At 39.9% G+C, this 17,585-nt stretch overlaps 1 pseudogene; it reads right to left on the bottom strand.

The window, feature by feature from the left end:
• Positions 1-4,738, bottom strand: part of LOC139041980 (tigger transposable element-derived protein 1-like) — a 35,690-nt pseudogene extending 30,952 nt beyond the window's left edge.
• Between the last annotated feature and the right edge of the window lie 12,847 nt (positions 4,739-17,585).

The following is a 17,585-nucleotide window of genomic DNA, read 5'->3' on the forward strand; positions in this document are numbered from 1 at the left end:
GCAAACTTTTAAAAATCAAATTTTAAAAATAAATCCACTGGAACACACTTCAATACAACATACAAAATATATAAAGACAAATAAAACTGAGAAGGAAATTAAAGAATTCAGATAAAAGACTCCCCAAAACATATAACAGCAAGCTCCAAACATGAATCAGAATTTCTGGCTGCAGAGCTGAGAGCTAATTCTTCTTTTCACTTAGACTTGTCTCTTCAAACAGTTTCTCTGTGCATCATAACACCATAGCCATTATTTCAAACTTTAATTGTAAAAAAAAAATCATTTTTTTGAATAAAGTAAATATTACTCATTAAAAATGTGTGACTTTCAGTATTTGAAATATTCTGGGTATTCCAGATTTATTCTTTCATTCCATAATTTAATATCGATTTAGGTAATTGAGCACCTATTTTGCGTGACGCACTTTGCTTTTCCACGGGAAGTGAAGCAAGAGTTGAGATAAAGATAAGTCATGGCCCTTAATAAGAAAAATTGGAAGAGAGAGACAATACCTGTGCAAAAATATTTTTAATATAACAAATATGAAAAATGTCATACATAGGACAAATTCTTTGGAAGTTTGGAATAAATTATGACTATCTTAACATTTTCAAATATATGTTACTGTTATGACTTTTTTTTTTTTTTAAGATTGGCACCTGAGCTAACATCTGTTGCCAATCTTCTTTTTTTATTCTTCTCCCCAAAGCCCCCCAGTACATCGCTGTATATTCTAGTCGTGAGTGCCTCTGGTTGTGCTATGTGGGATGCCGCCTCAGCGTAGCTTGATGAGTAGTGCCATGTCCGGGCCTAGGATCTGAACCGGTGAAACCCTGGGCCTCTGAAGTGGAGTGCATGAACTTAACCACTCAACCACGGGGCCGGCCCCCTTTATGACCTTCTTTACCAAGCTTGGAATGCAAAGGTGATTATATCTCTTTTATAACACCAAGTAACTACTTCATAAGCAGGAAGTTCAGTATTTCCCTTTAGGAACTACTACTTGCTCTGAACTACATAAGTTTACTTACTCAGTTTACTTACTCAGCCCAGTGTGGTCAGTCCTACTTTCGAATACCAAGTGGAGAGAACCGGGAAGTCTAACATCACTAGTGTGATTGCTCAGTAGCAGCCACATCACACAGCTACTGAGCACTGGATGCCCAATGGATGCTGTCCACTTGTAATGATTTCTTTGCTGGTCCTTGCTGCCGTTCTCTTAGGTCATGATCAAATGGTCTGTCGTTGCGTCTAAAACATGACCCCAAGCATGTTGCCGGCTTGGCCAAGAGTAGCTTCTGCCATATCCGCAAAATGTGAATATGTACCATCAACGTGCAAACCTTGGTGTTAAAATTGGGACACCACGATTTTTTACACATTTCTTAGGAGAGTTTGGAGTCCTTCCTGCCAGTAGACTTCAGTTAGCATCAACTCTGTCTACTGAAGATGTTTTAATAACATTGAAACTCAAAAGTGATGGGGCCAGGTTCTTGATTCTTCAGTCCCAGAAATTTTCTTGGCTCCTATGCAGATTTTTCTACCTTCTCCCCAAAGATTGACTCTTCCTACCAAGGGCTATTGTGAGGGTCTGCCTTCTAGCCACAAAAAGTACCATTACACATAGCTATTATTTTCCCCAATATTTGCGCTTGTCTTAAAACTACTCTGTATCTCTCATTGGCTCTCTGGAAGAGTTTCAATGTGGTTTTAAAAGTTATACTCTGATATTCCTTAGGCTGTTAACTTAGAGCATATGGTCTTGGTAAGACCAGAGAGGAAATATATCAGATCTTGGTTATGAGGGTTGCTATGGAATTGATTTGATGGACATTTAATTTTACAGGCATTCAACTAAGCGATTCGTCATGAAAGAGGAAAAGAAGCTCAGAGTAGTTTTCTTCAAGAAGGGGCAAATGAAGCTAGTAGGTCTTTGTACAGGTGAGGGGGGAAATGTGAGTGTCAAGTTAGGTGTGCTGCTGCCCGGGAGAGCACATCATATCCATAATTTCTCTCCATCAACAGCAGCCTTGTGAATCCGATGGACAATTGTCTACCCCATTTGAGAGAAAGTAAGAGACTGGATACATAGAACTTAGGTAGTCAGAGAACTTAGTGTTAAGAGAGGAAGTTAAAGACAATCAGAAGACTGCAGCTGTAAGGAAGTTAAATCTTGTAGCAAAAATAAAAGACTACCTAGAGAAACTATTAAAAATTAGTACAGTGGAAAAGTCCCGAAAAGGTCTTTGGCTAAGTCAAGGATGAGCAGCTTCTTTCCAGACTAGAAATTGACTACAGCTGAGGTCTGATTGACAACAGCTAAGTATCATCAACAAAGATACAGAACTGTACCTAGGTTTTTATTGGCATGTTTTAATCTTGTTTTTAATTTAGTGCTTACTTTAAAAATAATAATCATGTTTCATAATTCTGGCCAATGTTTATGCTTTACTATGCTGAGTTACATTTTTATGCATCCATGTCAAAGTATGAAACTCTACAACATAATCAAGGCACTGCCTAGCATTTCATGGCAATATAGTCTACTGGAAAGCAAAGCATCCAGAACAAATGAGATAAGTTTGATGACTGGTCTTTCGAACTCATAACTGATCCTGCGAAGAAGCAACAAGGATCTTGCAGATTAAAGATGGAAAGAATTCTAAATCCCATCAAAGATTTACATTATGTTTGCAATGTTGGTATTTTTTTTCCTGTTTCTCTCATAAGTATTGGTACCAGCAGAGGAATAAACACATAAATAATGGAGTTTATTTTTTAAAATTGATACCTGGGTATTTTTGGGGAATCTACAATAACAAGCCCATATTTTTGAGAAATAAATACGCTTATCTGTCTACCGTTATTTTGTATTCTTGATAAAAACTGCATTTTGTTTTACACTTGAACACTGACTTATCAGACCTTTGTTTGCAACTGCCAGTATTTCTGGTTGGTTGTTAATTTAAGCAAGAGAATCAAAGTATGTGACATTATTGAGGGAGTAATGGCCAGCTAGGACTGGCCATGGAATAATGACCCACAGGGTTTATTTCTAACCAATGTTATTATTGCTTCCTATGCTGAAAACTAGAACAAGGAAGTAGGTGAAATAAAACCATAAGATTTCAATTATAGACAATAACAAAGGATTATTTCTAAGCAATGGATATTTGAGACAAATGAGTCAATCTGAATTATAAAACATTTCAATCTCCTTTCATGTGAAAATTTTGTAGTAATAGTTCCTTCCACACCAGTCAAAGTACTTATTTCACTAATTCTCTGGAGAAATACGGAAGTTGAAATAAAGGAACTAAAATACTTAATTCAAGTATTGTCATTGACCAAGTGGAATTGGTCAAAAGTCACACTTCTGTGCTAAATAGATCATGCAAACACATCTTTTAACATAGTACACGTGAAAAAAAATTAATTAGACCTAAACCTGTGTCTTTTCAGATACTTAAAAGTAGTGTTGGGAGATCCAATCGTTATTTTTAATATTCCAAAATATCTAATGAACATCACGTTTTTGCCTTTGCAAGAACTGCTAGGATGACAAAAACAACCATTTGTTGTGGTTGGAATTCAGTTAACTTAGTGTCGAAACAGTGCTTAACGTCAAAGAATATTTTTATTCATAAATATTGAGAAATTATTGGTAACTCCTTGTTTGTAGTTTAGGTGACAAAATCTTCCACATCACGGGGCTTGGGGTGGGGGAGTAATAAAAAAGGCTCCGGGTGACGCCTGCTCAGCTTCATCCGCCAATTAAAACCTAGGCAGAGGCTGGGAGATAAGGGGCAGATGATTCTCCAAAACCCAGAGCATTTAATCAACCACCAAGGGAAAGGGAGGGAAGCAGAGACTCTCCTGGAGCTCCAGGCGAGAGATGTGGTGGATGAACACCTGCAGTCTCCTTTTAGTGAGTGTGTGTGCTAGTTTCCAACAGCTTTAAGCCCAAGAGTGAGATCTTACAAAGTTTTATTCTTCTTCAATAATTTTAAATATTATACACTTCAATACGGATGCATGTGTATATGTGAGCGTATATGTTTGTATTATAGATATGCATATATGCGTGTATGGGTACACACACATGCATATATATGCATACATATACATACATATTTCTAATTCAGAGACAAGAGTGGCATAAAGTTACAAGGAGGTTTTCTCTTTGGTTCTGTATCAGCAGAGGAATTCATCTACATTACTCCCAAAGAAAGAGTTAATGGAATATTTTTTCTGCAGTCTTTAAAATTAAGTCACTGTATGTTGAAGGTCAGAAATTAGAGAATCAGATGCTGTTCAAAGCAAGACTGTTACCCTTGATATCCGATTACCAATGCTCATCTCCTTTGTTCTCATCTTCCTATCACATGTATCTTTTCTATAAACCTATCCCTAAAATAAAAACCTCCACCCACCCTTCTACCCTATGCTATGTGACGACGGGGCTGGGACTCTGCAAATCACATTTCTGCTTGGCCTGCTGACCTGTCAGTTTCTGCCAATAGTGGCCAGTAGAAGGAGACTAGAAGCAGGCTCCTTCCTACTTGATTCCTGTTCCTATCACCAGCGTCTTAGCAGTGGCCCTCCACTCTAGGATGGGCAACTGGCCTCAGTCTCCTGACATTTTTGGAACTAACCTGAATGGGTCACTCTCGGAGGTATAGGTGCCAGCACTACCTGGGAGGTCTTCCTCTGAGCTCCTGAGGTACCAACACATGCTGGGCAACACCCAGAGAGCCCACCTCCCACACCCCGCATTCACGGTTCTGAGTTTCAGCTCCTCTGGGCAGTAAAGATAGGATTTTGTGAGGGACTGGATGTAGGAGAGAGAGGCAATAAAGACAAAGCTTACAACTCTGGTCTGGAGACGTAGCAGCTCCTTACAGTTTCTCCCTCTTTCCTTTTTCTTTTGATGAAGATTAACCCTGAGCTAACATCCCCCAGCAAACCTCCTCTTTTTGCTGAAGAAGATTGGCCCTGAGCTAACATCCATGCCCATCTTCCTCTACTTTATATGTGGGACACCTGCCACAGCATGGCTTGACAAGTGGTACGTAGGTCCGCGCCCAGAATCCAAGCCGGGGAACCTGGGGCTGCAAAAGCGGGGTGCGCGAATTTTAACTGGTATGCCACCAGGCTGGCCCCACTTAGTCCCTCTTTCTTACTTCAGCATCCCCTCTTTGGTTTTTTATTTCTCCAATGCCTATGTAACCAACTTCTCACATTAAATTCTCACTGTTGAAATGCCAACGTGGTTTCTGTTTTCTGTCTAGACTCTTCCCGATACACCACTTACCCAAAAAACCACTTTCTTTTGTTAACTAAACAATCAGATGAAGCAGCTTTAGCCATGAAGCCTAAATTATTAACAAGTATTAATTGAGCTCCTTAATATATTGACACAAGATATAAGGAAAATGATGAGACATGAAACACAGGCGTGGCTCTCTTGGCGCTCTCTCCTCATTCAACCACTGTGTTCCAGCCGCACTGGTCTTTTTTCAGTTCCTCAGACACTCAGTGCTTTTCTCCAGCTCAGAGACCCCATACGTGCTGTTCCTTTAGCCTAGAATACTCTTCCTGACACTCACCTGCTTCACACCTATTCCTTTTCCAAATCTAAAGTCATTCCTCTAAATTCACTTCCTCAGGGGAACCTTCCCCCATCCTCCAGGGGAAGCCAAACATGCTCCTAACGCCCTGGACTTCTTAAAAGAGTAGTATTTAAATATATAATCACGCAATTCATTATTAAGGGCTAGAATGCAAATTCTATTAAGGAAGAAACCATTTCTGTAGAATATTGCCTATTTCATAACTGTTTCTCCAGTTCCTTTAACTACAGAGGAGCTAAATAGCAATAACCAAGGAAGGATAACAAGTATTGAATGCCAGCTATGTGCCAGGCACTGTTTTAACATGTTACACGTATTATTTCATTTCACCTTTCCAACAGCCTTAAAAGATAGAGACTATTATCACATTGAACAGAGAAGGGGCCTAAGGCATAGACATGGTAAGCGGCTTGAACAAGGTCATACAGCTAACCAGTGATGGAGCCAGGATTCCAGGCACTCTGAGTCCAGAGCCTGTACTTAGAATAAATGAGTGAGGGACAGAACAAAGCCTATAGTCTAATTGGGAAGACAGAGCTTATACTCAACGGAAAGGCAGCACAGGGTAATTTTGAAAAAACGAGTGCAGGCATTCTGCTGTGAGAACGCGGAGAAAGGGCAGATCCCTAAGGCGGGAGCGATAAAGAAGGCTTCACAGAATGGCTGGAATTTCAGCCGGACCTTGAGGGTAATGCTGCACTAGATAAGGAGAAAGGAGGAGAAAGGGCCTTTAAGGCAGAGTAAACACCCCAAGAAAAGTCCTTCAACTCCTTCCCCTTGAGATGACCTTTAAAAGCAAAGAAAACTATTGGAAAAATTATAAGATGTAATTTTTTTTAAGATTGAGACTTTTAAGACTCTTGTCTTGGCAGCTAAAAATAAGCAGAGTTATCAATTTCTTTTAAAGCACCTCTAATCCAAAAAGGACAATCACAAAGAACGCTGGAACACAGGGATGTAAGCCAAGGTGCAGTTGAGCAAGCGGCAGACTGCATCAGAGGGCACCAGCACATGATGCCTATCATTGGCCACTGCAGATACAGTGGAACAAAGCCACAAAAAACTGGCAGAGTAGCATTTGTCCTGCAGAGCCAGGCAGGAAATCAGTGTTCCAAAACTGACACTGACCTGGGACTCAGAATTCTCTGGATAAAGCACAGAATAAAAGGAAGGCTGCAGGAGTTGACTGACAATATCTTCAAAACCAGACCAAAAGAAGTCACTTATAGAAACGGGTCAGGAAGGAGAGCTGGCACTATCAGTGAAGCATAGATGGTGGCAGGTTCTGTTGAAGGCAGGGCTTATAGAAAATGGGAAAGTTTCAGGAAGGACCGAAAGATACCTGGATTCAGGCTGATGTTTTACTTGACTTAGGGACAGTAGACAGTTCAGAATTAACATGGCCCTTTATGGGCTCATGCTCAAATAAACCAAGCTGGATTTCTCTCCATGTAAACCACCTTGATTTTGATGCTCATTCCTTTGCACGTGATAAATTGGCCCTACCTTGGAAAAGAAAATATTATTTTCTAGTTTTGCATGTTTCGTTTTTTTCATTGTCTTTAGTTTTGCTATCTCATATTGTTAAATTTTGATAATCACAGTTCCATTTTGATATTCTGTTAAAAATATTTCCAGACATTCATGTGTGAAATAAATGAATGGAACGAAATAAATGCATTGATGTGTGTATACAGTTTTGCAAAAATGGAATTATACACTATATGTTGTTTTTGAAATCCCCTTTTCCACTCAGCAATTGTTTGGACCTCTCTCTATAACAATAAGTGTAGTTATTTATCATTTACTGTCTGTTTTCAAAATGGGAAAATTGAAATCCAGAGGAGAAAAAGAAATAGTTAAGGCGCCAAAGGAAATGGTTTATAAAAAGCATTTATTAAAATCTTCTTTTTTTTTTTTTAAGATTGGCGCCTAAGCTAAGATCGGTTGCCAATCTTCTTTTCTCTTCTTCTTCTTCTTCTCTCTGAAGCCCCCCAGTACATAGTTGTATATTCTAGCTGTAGGTCCTTCTAATTGTGGCATGTGGGACATCGCCTCAGCATGGCCTGACGAGCAGTGCTGGGTCTGCGCCCAGGATCTGAACCGGTGAAACCCTGGACCTCCAAAGCGGAGAGTGAGAACTTAGCCACTTGGCCACGGGGCCAGCACCTAAACACCAATTTTTATGTAACACAACACAAAAGAACTTAAAACCAACATGGACCTTGGTTTTACTCGCACATCAGTACATCAGGTACTTACTGTATAAGACAAACAGACCCACGGAAATTACAAAGCCTCAAGGAGACATACTCCTAAAAATATTCTCCAAGTAGTTTATAGTCTACTGAGCAGTTCTGCAGAAATCATTTGATGTTTCAAAACAGTCTAATGAATTGGTCAAATCAGCTGTTTGGTTAATGATTAATACTGATAAATGTCTCCCTCTCTACTGTATCCTTCCCACCTACATAAAAAATTCTGACTCATTGCTTTGATCTCCACTCACAAGAAATCTTACAAACTAATAATCCAGAACTTGCTGTCTCCACTTCCTCATTCAAATATTGATTATTAACTTACTCCAATACGTATTCCAAACTTATTCCTCTACTGACCTCCACTTTGCTGTATTCAATAGATAACTTCTCTGTCCTCATCTTTCTAAACATTCCAGCAGCATTTTACGCACATTAGCGCTTCTGAAAACTTTTTCTTCTCTTAGCTTCCATGACACTATGTTCTCCAGAACTTTCTTCAGAATTACTAGCTGCTCTTTCTTAGTTTCTTTTGCCAATTCTATCCAGTTTCATGGTGGTTAAGTGCCTCAGGAATTTTTCTTCAGCCATCTGCTCTTCTCTCTCTATACTTTTGCTTTGGTTACTTATCCAGTCCAATGACTTTGAAGGATACCCATGTGCTGATGACTACCAACGTTGTATCTCCAGTCCTAATCAATCTGTCTCCCCAAGCTCCAGACTCATATTTCCAACTGCCTACCAGACAACTCCATTTGAATGTCTGATAGAATCTAAACCTAACAAGTCTAAAATCTCCTCCCCCCAACAGAACAACAAAATCTAGGTATTCCTCCAGTTTTCATTACATCAGTAAATTCTATCAGCATTTATCCTGTTGTTCAAGTCCAAAATCCAGAACACTCTTAGATTCTTCCCATTCCATCACTGTCTCATACCTAATCTCTCTATGTTTTGGAGAGATTCCAATTCCTTAATAACTTTCAGATCTGTCCACCTGCTTCTGCGTCTACTACTAGCATGGCGTTTCAAGAAGTGTTTGAAGGTCAGACTCTGGAGCTTCTCCACTTACTAGCTGTATGATCTTGGGCAAGTTACTTAACTTCTCCGTGCCTCAGTTTTCTCATCTATAAAATGGCCCATATTATAGGATTGATAGGGTTGTGAAAATTAATCAGTCAACATATATAAACTGCTTACAACAGAAATTGGAGTTTTTTGATAGTTCTTGTTTTATTTAAGTTGAAAAAATCAACATTCGTCTGAAGAATTTAACAAAGTCCAGAGTCTACCCAAAATATCATCCACATGTCCAGGATACAATCCAAAATTACTTTATACACAAAGAAACAGAAAAATATGAACCACATTGAAAAGAAAAAGCAATTAATGAATGCTAACCCTAAAAAATCAAGATATTTGAATTAACCAAGAAGGATTTTAAAGCAACTGTTATAATTATGCACAATATTACAAAGAAAAATATCCTCATAATGAATTAAAAATTAGGAAAATTTGGCAGGGAAATACAAACCATAGCAAAGAAACAGAAGGAATTCCAGAACTGAAAAAGCAAAACTAACATTTAAAACAAAATCACTGGATGAGATTAACAACAGATTGGAGATGACGGAAGAAAGTGAACTTGAAGATAGATGAATAGATTATCCAACCTGAATAACAAAGAGAAAAAGAGATTGAAAAAATTTAAAGAGCCATAGGGTCCTGTGGGATAATACCAAAAAGTCTCATAAAGTGCCATTAGGGTCTCAAAAGGAGAGGAGAAAGAGAAACTGGGGCATACGCGAGTATAGGCATTTGTCAATGGTCAAATTGTACGTTTAAATTTGTGCATTTCAAATATGTGTGTTTTATGACAAAAGAATAAAAGGAATCATAAAAAATACAAATCCCTGGTTAATTATATTCATGCTAAAGTGTTTAGGAGTGAAATGTATTGATGCCTGCGCTTTGAAATGCATCATAAAAATAGGATGGGCTGACAGAGGAATGGTTAGAGCAATAGATATGTAACAAAGCAAGAATGGTAAAAGGTTAATTCTAGAATCTTGGTGGTAGATATATGGTGTAACATGATAATTCTTTCAAGTTTTCTGTATTTTTGAAATTTTTTCTAGTAAAATGATAGAATTGAGTAGTGCATTTTTAGTGTATTTGTGTCCAAAACTTACTCAAAATAAATAATCCATCAAAAAAATCACTTGCAAGAGTGTAAGTGCTATAGATGCATTAATTATTATTATTTGAACCACTTTCATCTTTCCTGGAGAACTGTAGTAGTCTCCTAGCTGACCTCTCTTCACTTTCTCCCTCCAATTCATTCTTCATTCGGCAGCCAGAAAGACACTGCAAAAATGTAGATCTGGACATGTTGATTCCCTTGCTTACAATACACTAATGGCTTCTCTTGCTCTTAGAATAAAATTTAATCTCCTCATAGCCTACAGGGGCTGCCTCCCTCGAATGCCTGATCCTTAGCCCATCCAGCCCTCTCCCCGGGCAGGCTTTGCACTTGCTGTCCCGTCAGCCTGTAATGTCCTTCCCCCAGCTCTTCAGTGGCTAACCAGTTCTCATTCTTCAGCTCTATCTCATCATGCTTTTTTATTTCCTTCAAAACATCTAGAATAATCTGTAATGATTTAGGTTTTTGTTTACTGTCTGTCTTCCAAACTAAATCTTGATAAACGCAGAGAGTTTTCGTTTTTACTCACTGTTATCCTCCTGGGGCCAAATATGTAGTGAGCTCTGGTTAGATGTTAAGTATTTTGCCTAATATCTCAAAGTTACTAAATTGCAGAACTGGGACTCAAACCCAGTGTTTCTATCAGTTCTTCCATGATCCCGAATGGGCAGGGAGAAACTGGGGTGCACAATTTCTATCCTCCTGGAGATTCCAGTCTGGTAAAGAAAAGATGGAATACAGAATCAGAGTGACAATTGGTTCCAAGCTCCAGAAAACCCCCACACTTCACTCTCTTCACATCTTTATCTTTGAGAACACAGGCTCATCATCAATAAAGATCTTTCTTGTTCCTGTGTCTCCCACTTAGAGTCTGCCACTAAATCCTGTGCTAGTTGGCTTCCTTGCATATCTCCATTCGCCACTACTGCTACATCAGTCCAGGCCACCTGTGTCGTCTGTCAAGACTACTACAACCAAACAGTCCCCTTTCCTTCAGTCTTGCCTCTAAATCTGGTTGTGTGTGCTCTACTCCAAGCTCTACAACGGAATAAAGTCTGGTCTTATTAACATTTCTTTCAAGGTTCCTCAGGAGAGGTAGGTAGACATCTCCCTACCTCTACAAGTCCATTTCCTGTTACTCCTTTCCCTGAACTGCAACATTCCAGTTCCCCAAACACCCCGTTACTCTCCCTGTAGGCTATTTCTCCTGCCCAGAACTCTGCTCTGCCTGCTCTTTGGCTGACTTCCTCCCACTCAGCTTTCAGGTTGCAGCTCAGACATCACTTCCTCTGTGAGAGCTCTGACACCCTCCCCCACCCTCACCACCACAGGTTGTGTGTTTTACTGCGTGTTCCCATGGCAGCCTGTGCTTTGTCTATCACAACATTTTTTCTATTTCCTTTTTTAATTGTCTCCCTTTGTTGATCTATTGCAAACTCCCTAAAGTCAGGCACCTTATCCATCTTGTCTTTCTCACCATTCAATGCCCAGTGGCTGCTAAATGCTTGTGTAGACTAAACGCGTAGTAAATATTTATTGGATGAATGGATGGATGGATGGGTGGATGGATCATAGCACTTGGAATAGCCTCTCCAAAATAATCATATAAACTCTCTTAAATAAAATAAGCTACATTACTCCATTTATAGCTAGGAAACCACAGTCAAAGGGCAGAGGCCTATTGGTGGCAGGCATTGGGGAATAAAGGGAAGTTCTCCCTTTTCGGCTGAAATGTTCTATCCATAGAAAGGTTTCCAGCTTCTTTAAAGAGAGTTCATTTTATTATTTTGGGAAACCAATCTCTGCAGGGAGCAGACAGACCTTCTAGGAAAGTTTCAAGTGACACTAATAATTCAGTACGATAAAGGGCTAGGGACTGGGATCATAAAATGAAATCCATGCTAAATGCTCCCACAGAGTGAGTGTAGTAATTCAGTACCCAGTATATCTGCATGCCACTAGTTATAAAGGGTTAATTTTATTTAGGGTGTCTTGAGTTACACAGCTTTTGCTGTGCTTTTCACAATCCCCAGCCAGAATTCTGACCTAGTTTGCCTCTTAACTGGGGCTCGTTAAGCAGGTAGGTTCCAGGATTGGATGGCAGCTTTGAGGAGACAGGCAGGGAGCGTTGCTGTGATCAACAATACAAGCATCACTTAAGAAAAAAAAACCCCACAAAACCAACTCTTATTCTTAGAAGAGCTCTTTCTGATTCTTTCTTTCCTACTACCAAAGAAGAAACGTAATCATAACTCAGTGTAATTCAAGGGCCTGGACCTTAAGAACACATATTAGTCTCTTATCACTATTGTGCTCCCAGATGACAAAAATTTCTCTAGAAGTCTAAGCTATGGCAATAGCTAGACTTGCATTAAATGTTCAGTCAGCTCCCTGACGTTCTCCTCAAGGACCAGGTTAATGAAAACAAGGTACCTAATTGAAAACATGGATTTAATATTTACTTTCCAGGGAGTTACAAAGGTATCACAATCAAACGGTAATCCCTTCTAATGTTTGCCTGTCAGACTTCTGAAATTATTAGACTTCTTCATTTTTTAAATTTCACAGGTACAGCACCAAATTCTGCGTAAGAGCTGAAGATTATTAATAGGTAGTGAATCTCAGTCCAGGTGTATAAGAAATACAGCTATTTTAAAGTTACTCTTAATCTTCGAAGAGTACAAGAAAACATCAAGAAGAAATAGATTATTAATATTTCAAGTACTTTCCGGCCGCATTTACTTTATCTACAGCTGAGCCTGCAGAGTGTTGCAGCGATATTTGTCAGATAGAACATTTTCCTGACTGCATCATGTGATGTGATGTGACTCAGGGCACAGGTTGCCATCAGTGAGAAGGCAGAGGCACAGAGCAATGACAGGCTGAGGAGGACACAGACACAGGCTTCCTGGGACATGCATGACCCTTGCCTGGTGAGCATATAAAAGGGAAAGGCTGGGCAGGAAACAGCTGTCTCCAGACGGGGCTACGTTTACTTGGTACCAGCAGTAGAGAATGTCTGGTTCCCTGGTTGGATCTAGTTCTTGTCTGGCACTAGACTTTAGCCAGCTCTGCCCAAAGAATTTTTCCTATTGGGCTTCTAAGGCTGGCTATTTAGAGAAGAGACCCGAAACCAGCAATGAGTATATAGATTAGTGATCAAAATTTCAAATGATTTATAACTGAACCCCAGATGAATAGGGTACGGCAAACAACAGTGCACTCATTTAACCCCTCTCCCCTCATTCCTTTCCACATCTTCCGTTCCTCTTACTAAGACGCTCACGTCCTCTGTTTTTTTGTGCCTTCTCTTCACTTCTCTACCCTCATCCAGTATTTTGGAATACCTCCCTACATTATTGCACATGTAAATTTAGGCAAATGTCTCAACATCTTGGAACCTCAGTTTCCTCATCCATAAAGTGGGGATAATAATATCATGTCTCAATGAATTTGCGCAGCAGAGTGCTCACCACAGTGCTTGGCTAAATGGCACAGATCGCAAGTTTTCCCCTCTGCCAGTGCTCCTTCCTTGAAGACTGTCCCCAGTCCTGACTTGCAGTTAAGATTCCAGCTGAATGTATAAGGACACATTCACTGAGTACCAGCCAAAGGTTGGCATTGGAAGGAGGGGAGCAATCCAAGAACAAAAGAGAATGCACAAAGACATTCTAAATGTGGCACTGCAGATGCCGAGGTGGCTTCAGCCTTTGAGACATTTCATTTTACAGGCTGAGATTACAAGTATATACCAGGCTACATGCTAAAATCTTACTGATGAACCTGCCGTTCTGCCATAGCGATGGAAGGCTAGACTTGTTCCAAATAGAGGAGTGAGCTACAGCCAACTTCTGATTAGTGAAGGACAGCTGATCTGATTTGGAGCTCCTCTGGGGGTCCCACAAGGCCACATTTCCATCACATGCCCCATTTTAACGTCAGCTTTTCTCCTCTGAGGCTGAGCGTGGGAAGGAGCCATAAATTACTTCCAATCATGCACATGCCCTAAGCTGGCCTCACGAGATGGGATGTCAATCTGGCTCCTTTTGGAAGGCAAGGGGAGGCCAGATATAACCCAGAACATCTCAAGACGTTATCTCAATCATCATCTTTTGCTTGTTTTCTCATGGCTCTGTCTGTCTTCTCCTTATCCTCCAGATTACAGCTGAGGAACTGGTAGTGCTGGTGAAGAGGTTGGGGCTGGGATGCAATAGGGGCAGCAAGGCTGAAACCATAATTAAAGACTCAGCTTCTATGTAGTCCCTGATTTATTCATTCAAGGAATAAATGATTCATTCAATCAATAGGCATTTCATAAGTGCCTATTGTCTCTCTACATATCCAGAAAGGACTAAATTCAAGCCCATTCTAGGAAACTTTCTTTTGTTGGAATAATTTCCTACCATGGCTGTGTCTAAGTTTCCTGTGGAGTTTTTGGTGGGGGGGAATGCATATTCCTGAGCCCAACTCTCCAAAGATCCTAATTCAATATTTCTAGTGGGGTTCTCAGCATCTTTATTCAGACGTGCAACACAGTTCACATTTCACAGTTCCATTTCACTACCATTTGCCTATCATGAATGTCTTCCTCAAGCTGTGCTCTCTCTGGTCACAATCATCGTCTATTTGCATAAGTTAATTTAGCTGATCAGATAAACTATATCAGGACCTCTCTTTTCCCACAAGAAATATCCATCCATTGGACAAACACATGTAAGCCAGGTGCTCAATATATACTACATAATGATGACCTGTCCTGGCCCCGACTCTATGCTTTTAACAATGGTCTTCTGGAGACGATAGTCTCCACATAGAATACACTAGAGGAGATTTTCCGACCGAGCTAAGGTGGTGCTTTGGGGAAGATTTCCAAAGTCAGGCAGTTTAGCTGCGACTTAATCTGACCCGAGGTAGACTGGCCTACACCAGGTTCTCACGATTCAGGTGACTGGGGGGATTTCATCCTGACTCTTTTTAGAAGTAGCAGCCTTCCGTTTAAGCATAGAAACCTGAATCCTAGGACAGAGCATGACCTTAGGAGACCCCCCAGAGAAGCTGAAAAACAGATCAGCAACTCCCACGTAATCAGGAGCTGGCAGTGAGTGTTGGATAATTTTAGAAAGATGATTAGTTCGTGCCTGACTTAAATGTTCTGCCTAATTTTCATTATACAGTGGACATATTTTAAGTTTGAGATTATCCATGCCAAAGTCTTTTTTTCTTAATAATCTGGAATTGGCTGTATTACATTGCATAAAACATGCAATTCTTCATTATCCAACTCTGGAATGAACTACTGAGGAAAAATCTATGTGATCTTGAGCCCAAGAGGTCTAAGTGAGCTTTGGATTCAACCTTCCATGAACACAAAAGGGTGAAAGTGATATTTTCTCAAGGGTATTTCCATTCCTGTGAATCCAGAAACAGCTAGAGATGCCTAGTTTGATATGCAGAAGATGAGCAATGAACAACGTCAGAATTCTCTAATTCTGATTGAAAAGAAAAAGATGGAAGAGAAACATCAAATAGTACAGGCACTTGGACAGAAGATTTCAAGTGTTGGAAAGTAATGACCAAAACAAACATCTGTTAGATTAATTGGCACTTTTAAATGAATTGGAAAGAGTTGAACGCATGTTATTTTTGGTTGTCTTATACCACTCCACTCTACTCCCAATCATTACAAGGCAGCAATGGAATAACCTGATAAGGTAAATAAGCTTTGCATCACTGACATATAACGCGTTTTTGGTGAATGAGTAACTGGCTAGATACTAAAATCAGAATACAGACTTTTTTAAAGTCAAATGCTTTTGGAAAGTAACCCGAGGGTATCTTTCTTGATTCCACCCACACACTTTAGACTTTACCTGTTCCTCACTTGACTGTGATATGATGGCATCACATGGCTTAGGTGTGTCACAGGTTGTTGACACGGAGTCGGTCACTCAGACTGCAGAGCTGGGAATGAGGTTCATGAGACAAAGCTCATTTCATATGGCTGACATTCTGAATGTCAGAACAATTAAAGGTTAAATGGAAGGACGTTTGAGACAAAAAAAGAAAGGAAAGGAAAACTTGAGGTCACAAATACAGAAGACCAAATTTGACTTCTTGTACTTATTCATCTTATTCTCTCTTCTGATCTTTTTCCCTGGACTCTTCTGTTTCTGGTGTACATGTGCACACATATGTGAACATATTTACATACATATACGCACATATACACAATCCCTGTATTCCTTTTCTTCCTCTAGTAAAATAGTAGTACCCATCCTGCTCGTGTGGGAGAAGCATGAAACATAAAACAACAAAGTCACATTTTGTGGCAGGAAGACTAGAGGCTGCGGACATTTATTAGTTGGAGACCACAATAAGTAGAGGGAGAAAGGCATGATCATAGTAATGAAGGAAAGTCTTCCAGGCCACACTCAGCCAAAGGCAAATTATTTTTTCCTCTTAAATCCAGGGTGGTCTATAAAACCACTCTCATTGAAGCTGCAGAAAACACTTAACTAGAACATTTGGTGGAGGGAAAGGATAGGCATTTACAAGCATTTCCAGTGAACTGGTTAGCAGAACATATAACACTGGAGGGGCCTCTCTTGTCTAACATTTCGTGCATTTGCTTGGATTTATAAAATTGGAAATAAGAAAATAAATAGCAAGAGTGATCATAAAACAGCTAATTATGCTTGTGAAGCCAAGCAGGAAGTCTGAACTTTAAACAATTGCAGACTGAAAAATCAAAAGCTCTGTAACCAAATGTGCTCTAATTCTAAGAAGTGACCAGTTTGATGGTGAACCAGTATGGAACAGAGTTTGATGTGGAAACAGATGAAGCCCAAGAAGAAAAATGAAAACATGACAATCTCTAAACTAAGGGAGCATAGTCCCTGGCAAGCAAATCCTGGTAGTCAGAACCACATCTGTGGCTTTCCCCTCTGATCTTGCCTAGTTCACCCATTCAGATATTGGTGTCCTCTGTTACCTCTGGGAGGAGCTACCTTCAGCCCCATGAAACCAACTCTGCCTTTGGCTTCTCAAAGAACACTTCCCTGAGCTGGTTGCAGGGCCCTTGCAAAGAGGTGAGGATCTGATATCCTGGAATTCCAATTAAGTTGATAAATATTTCTTTTCATAGCATTGCCTGAGCAAAACCAATTCTTGTTTATATATTTTCCTCCCAACTAGACCATGGTCTTTTGGGGGAAAATTACTGTGTCTTATTCATCCATATAGCCCCACTACATACAGAAGACGCTCAAAAATATTTACTGAGTGAATAGACCAACCTGCCATTCAAGGCAGAATTGGCTTCAAAATAAATTGTTGACAGTCATGTATTCATTCTGTCTGTATTTACTATCTTGCTAACTAACTAGGGATAAAAAAATAAATAAAAGGCAACCCATGCTCTCAAGGAACTCTCGTCTCAAGGGGGAAACAAGACCTACGATGGAGTGGCAGGATGGAAAGAAGAGGGCA

The sequence above is a fragment of the Equus asinus genome, chromosome 25 (genome assembly GCF_041296235.1).
Source record: "Equus asinus isolate D_3611 breed Donkey chromosome 25, EquAss-T2T_v2, whole genome shotgun sequence".
In the NCBI taxonomy this organism is placed as follows: Eukaryota; Metazoa; Chordata; class Mammalia; order Perissodactyla; family Equidae; genus Equus; species Equus asinus.